Genomic DNA, 10,601 nt, shown 5'->3' with positions numbered 1-10,601 from the left:
TAAAATGTGACAAAGCGAAAGAGAGGCATGGACATATATACACTACCAAACGTAAGGTAGATAGCTAGTGGGAAGCAGCCGCATAGCATAGGGAGATCAGCTCGGTGCTTTGTGACTGCCTGGAGGGGTGGGATAGGGAGGGTGGGAGGGAGGGAGACGCAAGAGGGAAGATATATGGGAACATATGTATATATATAACTGATTCATTTTGTTGTGAAGCTGAAACTAACATACCATTGTGAAGCAATTATACTCCAATAAAGATGTTAAAATGAGAGAAAAAAAAAAAAGAAAACGAAGGTACAAATATAATGCTATAAATTACTTATTTAAGAAAGTTTGTAGGGGAAAATAGCTGAAGAAATCTTCTGGAAACTAGAATAAAAAATGTTAAAGAAAAGAATCAGAGGAAAAAAGATAAGAACTTAGATGATCATTTCCGGAGAGTGACTTTCAACCTAGAAATTTAAATATAGACAGCCCATCAATTAAGTACATGGCATATTTCAGATCTGCAAGCCAGTTTAAAAAAAAAAAAATCACCATTTCTCCCTGTATTGGTTTCACATTGCTGCTGTAACAAATTACCAAAAACTTAGTTGCTTAAATCAACACAGGCTTACTTATCTCACAGCCCTGCATTTTAGAAGCCTGAAATGGATCTGCAGAGCTACAGTACTCCTTCTGGAAGCTCTAGGGGAGAATTTGCTTCCTTGCTTGTTCCAGCTTCTAGGAATCCCCTACATTGCTTTGCTCCTTAGCTCCTTCTTCAAAACTCAAAGCCAGTAGTGTAGCATCTTCTTCCCTTTCTGACCTCTTATCTCTCTCTTATAGGGATGCTTGTGATTATGTTGGATCCACCTAGATAATCCAGCAATTTCCTCATTACAGGATCCTTAACTTAATCACGTACACGAAGTCCCTTCTGCCATATAAGAAAACATATTCATAGGATCTGGAGATTAGGGTGTGGACATCTTTGGCAGGGATGGGGGGGCGGTTATTATCTGTCTACAACATTTACCTTTTCTCAGGAATCTACTAGAGGATATGTTTCATAAAAACAAAGGATTCCATAAAGAAAAAGGAATCAAGGAATCCAACACAGGAGAGCACTATCGGATTGGTAAAAGAAACCAATACTGAATGAACTAGAGGTTGAAATGCTCTAGAGGGAATATCTGGAAGGAAAAAAAAATCTTCTAGATTAATTGATGTGTTTGAATGTAATGTTTTATCACTTTGGCAGAGTTTCTGAGGACAGATTATTAATAAGTACAATAAAAATATGACAATTAAGACAAAGGAAGATAAAAGCCTGTATTAAAAGTTAATGTGGGGCTTCCCTGGTGGCGCAGTGGTTGAGAGTCCGCCTGCCGATGCAGGGGACACGGGTTCGTGCCCCGGTCTGGGAGGATCCCACATGCCGCGGAGCGGCTGGGCCCGTGAGCCATGGCCGCTGAGCCTGCGCGTCCGCAGCCTGTCCTCCGCAACGGGAGAGGCCACAACAGTGAGAGGCCCGCGTAACGCATAAAAAAAAAAAAAAAAAAAAAAAAAAAAAAAGTTAATGTGGAGGGAGACCTTCAAGATGGCGGAGGAGTACGACGTGGAGATTACCTTCCTCCCCACAAATACATCAGAAATACATCTACATGTGGAACAACTCCTACAGAACACCTACTGAACACTGGCATAAGACCTCAGACTTCCCAAAAGGCAAGAAACTCCCCACGTACCTGGGTAAGGCAAAAGAAAAAAGGAAAGACAGAGACGAAAGAATAGGGATGCGACATGCACCTCTGGGAGAGAGCTGTGAAGGACGAAAAGTTTCCACATACTAGGAAGCCCCTTCACTAGCAGAGATGGGGGGGTAGCAGGGGGGAAGCATCAGAGCCACGGAGGAGAGCGCAGCAATAGGGGTTCAGAGGGAAAAGTGGAGAGATTTCCACACAGAGCATCGCTGCTGACCAGCAATCAACAGCCTGAGAGGCTTGTCTGCTCACCCACTAGTCGGGAAGGGTGGGGGCTGGGAGCTGAGGCTCGGGCTTCGGAGTTCAGATCCCAGGGAGAGGACTGAGGTTGGCTGTGTGAACAGAGCCTGAAGGGGGCTAGTGTGCCACAGCTAGCTAGGAGGGAGTCCGGGGAAAAGTTTGGAACTGCCTAACAGGCAAGAGACCATTGTTTCGGGGTGCGCGAGGAGAGGGGATTCAGAGCACCACCTAAACGAGCTCTAGAGATGCGCGTGAGCCGCGACTATCAGCGCGGACACCAGAGATGGGCATGAGATGCTAAGGCTGCTGCTGCAGCCACCAGGAAGGCTATGTGCAAGCACAGGTCACTATCCACACCTCTCCTCCCAGGAGCTTGTGCATCCTGCCACTGCCAGGGTGCCGCGAACCAGGGAAAAGTTCCCCAGGAAAACACATGGCTTGCCTCAGGCTGTTGCAACGTCACATGGCCTCTGCGGCTGCAGGCTCACCCTGTATTCTGTACCCCTCTCTCCCCCAGGCCTGAGTGAGCCAGAGCCCCCTAATCAGCTATTACTTTAACCCCATCCTGTCTGGGTGGGAACAGATGCCCTCAGTCAACCTACACTCAGAGGTGGGGCCAAATCCACAGCTGAACCCCAGGAGCTGTGTGAACAAAGAAGAGAAAGGGAAATTTTTCCCAGCCTTAGGAGCAGCGGAATAAATCTCCACAATCAACTTGATGTACCTGCATCCCTGGAATACCTGAATAGACAATGAATCATCCCAAAATTGAGGTGGTAGATTTTGGGAGCAACTGTAGACTTGAGGTTTGCTTTCTGCAAATCTAATTTGTTTCTGGTTTTATGTTTATCTTAGTTTAGTATTTAGAGTTTATTATCAATGGTAGATTTGGTCATTGATTTGGTGGCTGTCTTCCTTTTACATATATATATATATATATATATATATATATATTCTTTTTTCCTTTTTCTCTTTCTGTGCGTGTGTATGTGTATGCTTCCTTGTGTGATTTTGTCTGCTTAGCTTTGCTTTTACCATTTGTCCTAGGGTTCTATCTGTCCTTTTTTTTTGTATAGTTTTTAGCACTTGTTATCATTGGCAGATTTGTTTTTTGGTTAACTTGTTCTCTTCTTTATTTGTTTCTTTTATTACTTTTTATTTTTTTGAATTTTAAATAATTTTTAAATTTTTAATTTTAACAACGTTATTTTATTTTTTTCTCCCTTGCTTCTGAGCCATGTGGCTGACAGGGTCTTGGTGCTCTGGCCGAGTGTCAAGCCTATGCCTCTGAGGTGAGAGAGCCAAGTTCAGGACATTGGTCCACAAGAGACCTCCAGCTCCATGTAATATCAAAGGGCAAAAGCTCTCCCAGAGATCTGCAACTCAACACTAAGACCCAGCTCCACTCAATGACCAGCAAGCCACAGTGCTGGACACCCTCTGACAAACAACTAGCAAAACAGGAACACAACCAAACCCATTAGCAGAGAGGCTGCCTAAATTCATAATAAGGTCAGAGGCACCACAAAACACACCCCTGGACACGGCCCTTCCCACCAGAAACACAAGGTCCAGCCTCATCCACCAGAACACAGGCACCAGTCCCATCCACCAGGAAGCCTACACAACCCACTGAACCAACCTTAGCCACTGGGGGTAGTCACCAAAAACAACAGAAACTACGAACCTGCAGCCTGCAGAAAGGAGATCCCAAACACAGTAAGCTAAGCAAAATGAGAAGAGAGAGAAACACAGAGCAGATGAAGGAGCAAAGTAAAAACGCAACAGACCAAACAAATGAAGAGGAAATAGGCAGTCTACCTGAAAAAGAATTCAGAGTAATGATAGTAAAGATGATCCAAAATCTTGGAAACAGAACGGAGAAAATACAAAAAACGTTTAACAAGGACCTAGAAGAACTAAAGAGCAAATAAACAATGATGAACAACACAATAAATGAAATTTAAAATTCTCTAGAAGGAATCAATAGCAGAATAACTGAGGCAGAAGAACAGATAAGTGACCTGGAGATAAAATAGTGGAAATAACTACGGCAGAGCAGAATAAAGAAAAAAGAATGAAAAGAAACGGGGACAGTCTCAGAGACCTCTGGGACAACATTAAACACACCAACATTCCAATTATAGGGGTCCCAGAAGAAAAAGAGAAAAAGAAAGGGACTGAGAAAATGTTTGAAGAGATTGTAGTGGAAAACTTCCCTAACATGAGAAAGGAAATAGTCAATCAAATCCAGGAAGAAAGAAAGAAGAATGAAAAGAACTGAGGACAGTCTCAGAGACCTCTGGGACAACATTAAATGCACCAACATTTGAATTATAGGGGTCCCAGAAGAAGAAGAGAAAAAGAAAGGAACTGAGAAAATATTTGAACAGGTTATAGTTGAAAACTTCCATAGTGTGGGAAAGGAAATAGCTAATCAAGTCCAGGAAGCACAGAGAGTTGCACACAGGATAAATCCAAGGAGAAACATGCCAAGAAACATATTAGTCAAACAATCAAAAATTAAATACGAAGAAAAAATATTAAAAGCAGCAAGGGAGCAGAACAAATAACATACAAGGGAATCCCCATAAGGTTAACAGATGATCTTTCAGCAGAAACTCTGCAAGCAAGAAGGGAGTGGCAGGACATATTTAAAGTGATGAAAGGGAAAAACCTACAACCAAGATTACTCTACCCAGCAAGGATCTCATTCAGATTCAACGGAGAAATTAAAACCTTTATAGACAAGTAAAAACTAAGAGAGCTCAGCACCACCAAACCAGCTTTACAACAAATGCTAAAGGAACTTCTCTAGGCAGAAAACACAACAGAAAGAAAAGACCTACATAATAAACCCAAAACAATTAAGAAAATGGTAATAGAAACATACATATCGAAAACTACCTTGAACGTAAATGGATTAAATGCTACAACCAAAAGACATAGACTGGCTGAATGGACACAAAAACAAGACCCATATATATGCTGTTTATAAGAGATGAACTTCAGACCTAGGGACACATACAGACTGAAAATGAGGGGATAGAAAAAGATATTCCCATGCAAATGAAATCAAAAGAAAGCTGGATTAGAAATTCTCATATCAGAAAAAATAGACTTTAAAATAACGACTATTACAAGAGACAAAGAAGGACACTACATAATGATCAAGGAATCAATCCAAGAAGAAGATATAACAATTGTAAATATTTATGCACCCAACGTAGGAGCACCTCAATACATAAGGCAACTGCTAACAGCCATATAAGAGTAAATCGACAGTAACACAATCATAGTAAGGGACTTTAACACCCCACTTTCACCAGTGGACAAATCATCCAAAATGAAAGTAAATAAGGAAACAGAAGCTTTAAATGACACATTCGACAAGATGGAACTTAATTGCTATTTATAGGACATTCCATCCAAAAACAACAGAATACACTTTCTTCTTAAGTGCTCATGGAACATTCTCCAGGATAGATTATATCTTGAGTCACAGTTCAAGCCTTGGTAAATTTAAGAAAATTGAAATCATATCAAGTATCTTTTCCGACCACAACGCTATGAGACTAGGTATCAACTACAGGAAAAAATCTGTAAAAAATACAAACACATGGAGGCTGAACAACATGCTCCTAAATAACCAAGGGATCACTGAAGAAATCAAAGAGGAAATCAAAATATACCTAGAAACAAATGACAGTGAAAACACGATGACCAAAAACCTATGGGATGCAGTAAAAGCAGTTCTAAGAGGGAAGTTTACAGCAATACAATCCTATCTAAAGAAACAAGAAACATCTCAAATAAACAACCTAACCTTACACCTAAAGCAATTAGAGATAGAAGAACAAAAAAAAGCCTAAAGTTAGCAGAAGGAAAGAAATCATGAAGATCAGATCAGAAATAAATCAAAAGAAATGAAGGAAACAATAGCAAAGATCATAAAACTAAAAGTTGATCCTTTGAGAAGATAAACAAACTTAATAAACCATTAGCCAGACTCATCAAGAAAAAGGAGAGAAGTTCAAATCAATGAATTAGAAATGAAAAAGAAGAAGTAAAACTGACACTGCAGATATACAAAGGATCATGACAGATTACTACAAGCAACTATATGCCAATAAAATGGACAACCTGGAAGAAGTGGACAAATTCTTAGAAAAGCACAACCTTCTGAGACTGACCAGGAAGAAACAGAAAATATAAACAGACCAATCACAATAGCTGAAATTGAAGCTGTGATTAAAAATCTTCCAATAAACAAAAGCCCAGGATCAGATGGCTTCACAGGTGAATTCTATCATTTAGAGAAGAGCTAACACATATCCTTCTCAAACTCTTCCAAAATATAGCAGAGGGAGGAACATTCCCAAAGTCATTCAACGAGGCCACCATCACCCCAAATCCAAAACCAGATAAAGATGTCCCCAAAAAGAAAACTACATGCCAGTATCACTGAGGAGCATAGATGCAAATATTCTCAACAAAATACTAGCAAACAGAATCCAAAAGCACATTAAAAGAGTTATACACCATGATCAAGTGGGGTTTATCCCAGGAATGCAAGTGTTCTTTAATATACGAAAATCAATCAATGTGATACTCCATATTAACAAACTGAAGAAGAAAAACCATATGATCATCTCAATGGATGCAGAAAAAGCTTTTGATAAAATTCAACACTAATATATGATAAAAAACCCTACAGAAAGCAGGCCCAGAGGGAGCTTACCTCAACATAATAAAGGCCATATATGACAAAACCCACAGCCAACATTATTCTCAATGGTGAAAAACTAAGCCATTTCCTCTAAGATCAGGAACAAGACAAGGCTGTCCACTCTCACCAGTATTATTCAACATAGTTTTTGGAAGTTTTTGCTACAGAAATCAGAGGAGAAAAAGAAATAAAAGGAATCCAAATTGGAAAAGAAGTAAAGCTGTCACTGTTTGCAGATGACATGATACTATACATAGAGAATCCTAAAGATGCTACCAGAAGACTAGTAGAGCTAGTCAATGAATTTGGTAAAGTAGGAGGATACAAAATTAATGCACAGGAATTCTATACACTAATGATGAAAAATCTGAAAGAGAAATTAAGGAAACACTTTCATTTACCATTGCAACAAAAAGAATAAAATACCTAGGTATAAACTGACCCAAGGAGACAAAAGAATTGTATGCAGAAAACTATAAGACACTGATGTAAGGATTTAAAGATGATACAAACAGATGGAGAGGTATACCATGTTCTTGGATTGGAAGAATCAACATTGTGAAAATGACTCTACTACCCAAAGCAATCTACAGATTCAATGCAATCCCTATCAAACTACCAATGGCATTTTCCACAGAACTAGAACGAAAAAATTCATAATTTGTATGGAAACACAAAAGACCCCAAATAGCCAAAGCAATCCTGAGAAAGAAAAACGGAGCTGGAGGAATCAGGTTCCCTGATTTCAGACTATACTACAAAGCTACAGTAATCAAGATAGTATGGTACTGGCACAAAAACAGAAATATAGACCAATGGAATAGGATAGAAAGCCCAGAGTTAAACCCACGCACATATAGTCACCTTATTTTTGATAAAGGAGGCAAGAATATACAATGGAGAAAAGACAGCCTCTTCAATAAGTGGTGCTGGGAAAACTGGACAGCTGCATGTAAAAGAATGAAATTAGAACACTCTCTAACACCATACACAAAAATAAACTCAAAATGGATTAAAGACCTAAATGTAAGGCCAGACACTATAAAACTCTTAGAGGAAAACACAGGCAGAAAACTCTATGACATAAATCACAGCAAGATCCTTTTTGACCCACGTCCTAGAGAAATTGAAATAAAAACAAAAATAAACAAATGGTACCTGATGAAACTTAAAAGCTTTTGCACAGCAAAGGAAACCATAAACAAGATCAAAAGACAACCCTCAGAATGGGAGAAAATATTTGCAAATGAAGCAACTGACAAAGGATTAATCTCCAAAATTTACAAGCAGCTCATGCAGCTCAATATCAAAAAACCAAAAAACCTAATCCCAAAATGGGCAGAAGACCTAAATAGACATTTCTCCAAAGAAGATATACAGATTCCCAACAAACACATGAAAGGATGCTCAACATCACCAGTCATTAGAGAAATAAAAATCAAAACTAAAATGAGGTATCACCTCACACCAGTCAGAATGGCCATCATCAATAAATCTACAAACAATAAATACTGGAGAGGGTGTGGAGAAAAGGGAACCTTCTTGCACTGTTGGTGGGAATGTAAATTGATACAGCCACTATGGAGAACAGTATGGAGGTTCTTATAAAACTAAAAATAGAACTACCATATGACCCAGCAATCCCACTACTGGGCATATACCCTCAGAAAACCATAATTGAAAAAGAGTCACATACCACATTGTTCATTGAAGTTCTATTTACAATAGCCAGGACATGGAAGCCACCTAAGTGTCCATTGACAGGTGAATAGATAAAGTAGATGTGGCACATATATAAAATGGAATATTACTCAGCCATAAAAAGAAATGAAATTGAGTTATTCGTAGTGAGGTGGATGGACCTAGAGTCTGTCATACAGAGTGAAGTAAGTTAGAAAGAGAAAAACAAATACCGTATGCTAACACATATATATGGAATCTAAAAAAAAAAAAATGGTTCTGAAGAACCTCGGGGCAGGACAGTAATAAAGACACGGATGTAGAGAATGGACTTGAGGACATGGGGAGGGGGAAGGGTAAGTTGGGATGAAATGAGAGAGTGGCATGGACATATATATGCTACCAAATGTAAAATAGATAGCTAGTGGGAAGCAGGCACATAGCACAGGGAGATCAGTCGGTGCTTTGTCACCACCTAGAGGGGTGGAATTGGGAGGGTGGGAAGGAGATGTGATGGGGAGGAGATATGGGGATATATGTATATGTATAGCTGATTCACTGTGTTATAATGCAGAAACTAACACACCATTGTAAAGCAATTATACTCCAATAAATATGTTAAGGAAAAAAAAGACTGCCAAAAAAAATGTTAATGTGATCATATGTGGCTCATGCTTGAATAATATTTACAAATGTTAATTTAAACAAAAACTTTGATACTACAGTATTAAGAGATGAGGAGATAAGAGTGTGTAGGGGTAGGGAGAGAAGGAATGTTCACACACTTGGGCGTGGTGTTATAAAACAGCTTTATCATTGACTTCTCTCAGAAAGTGAAAAATCAAGAAATTGCAGTATATTTTGACATATGGAGTAAATAACAGAAGTATCTAAAATACTTGAAAGAATTTTCCTTTGAAGAAAAGAATTGAGATAAGAGGAGGGGTTGGGGACTACAGGGTGTTGGTTAAAAACTTGGAATGTGGCAAACTGTTACTGCTCACCAATACCTGTATGTTTCTCTACATTTCTGTGGCTCCCTTGCAGTTAGAGGGGAACTTGGATTAAATTCTGGCCAATGAAATGTGGGCAAAGTGACATACACCATTTTTAGGGCTGACCTCTAAAATTTTTGTGTGATTCACTGTGCTTTCTTTCTTGACAGGTTAGCTGTGGCTCCAAGTTGTAGGAGACAGCACAACCACTAAAAATAAAAAGAAACCTACTTTCTTAAGTTTAACATTTCATCTGACTAGTAATAGCCACAATGGATTTCTTGTGAGAAATTACAATTTATTGTATGAAACCACTGAAATTTTGGGGTTTTCTGTGACAGCTGTAAATTCAGTGTGTTGGTTTTTAAAAAAACAGCCACAAATTCCTTGACAATCTTTTGAGAAGTGGCATCTACGTCCCCTCACCTAAAATCTAGACATGTCTTGAAACTCATTTATAATAAAACGAATGTGAGAGAAGTAATGCTGTGTTACTTTTGGGGACTAGGTTAGAAAAGAACATGTAGTTTCTGCCTTGTTCATTGCAACATTTGACTTTGGAGCACTGGTCCTAGGCTAAGAAGTTTGGTTACCCCACTGCCATGCTGTGGGGAAGCCCAGGCCACATGGGGAGGCTATACACAGGAGCTCTGCTAGCATTCAGTCTTAACAGCTGAGTTATCAGAAGAAAAGCTGTCCCTCTATGTTCTACTGAACACAAAATTCATGAACATAATAAAATGGTTGTTTTAAGCCACCATATTTTGGAGTAATTTATCACATAGCAATAGTAACCCAATACTCACTCCGATTAATAAACAGAATCATTTGCTTTTTAATCTGTGTGCTTGAACTAAATTAGTTTAAAAAGATAAAGGTGTGAATTATTTATTATTGGCTTGGAGACTTTGCTATTGCTACTCTTCTTTCCCCCTAAAGCAGTGCCTTTCAAACTTTTTAAGAGAAACACACAATGAGAAATCCATTTTATAAACGTGACCTAATGCACACATACATGCACACATACATAATTTAAAACTCCATAAAGCAAAACGTAACTTTACCAAGTGCCATGCACTGATATTTCCACACTAGACCATTTCATTTTTTAAAAAGTGTAGTTGTGACTAAATAGATTTCCTTGCTTACAAATGGGACCTCCACCAATGGATGGACCACACCATCCCTTTGAATAACACTGCCCTA

Source organism: Phocoena sinus, chromosome 2, assembly GCF_008692025.1.
Source record: "Phocoena sinus isolate mPhoSin1 chromosome 2, mPhoSin1.pri, whole genome shotgun sequence".
Taxonomy (NCBI): Eukaryota; Metazoa; Chordata; class Mammalia; order Artiodactyla; family Phocoenidae; genus Phocoena; species Phocoena sinus.
Note: the sequence above shows the minus strand (reverse complement) of the source record.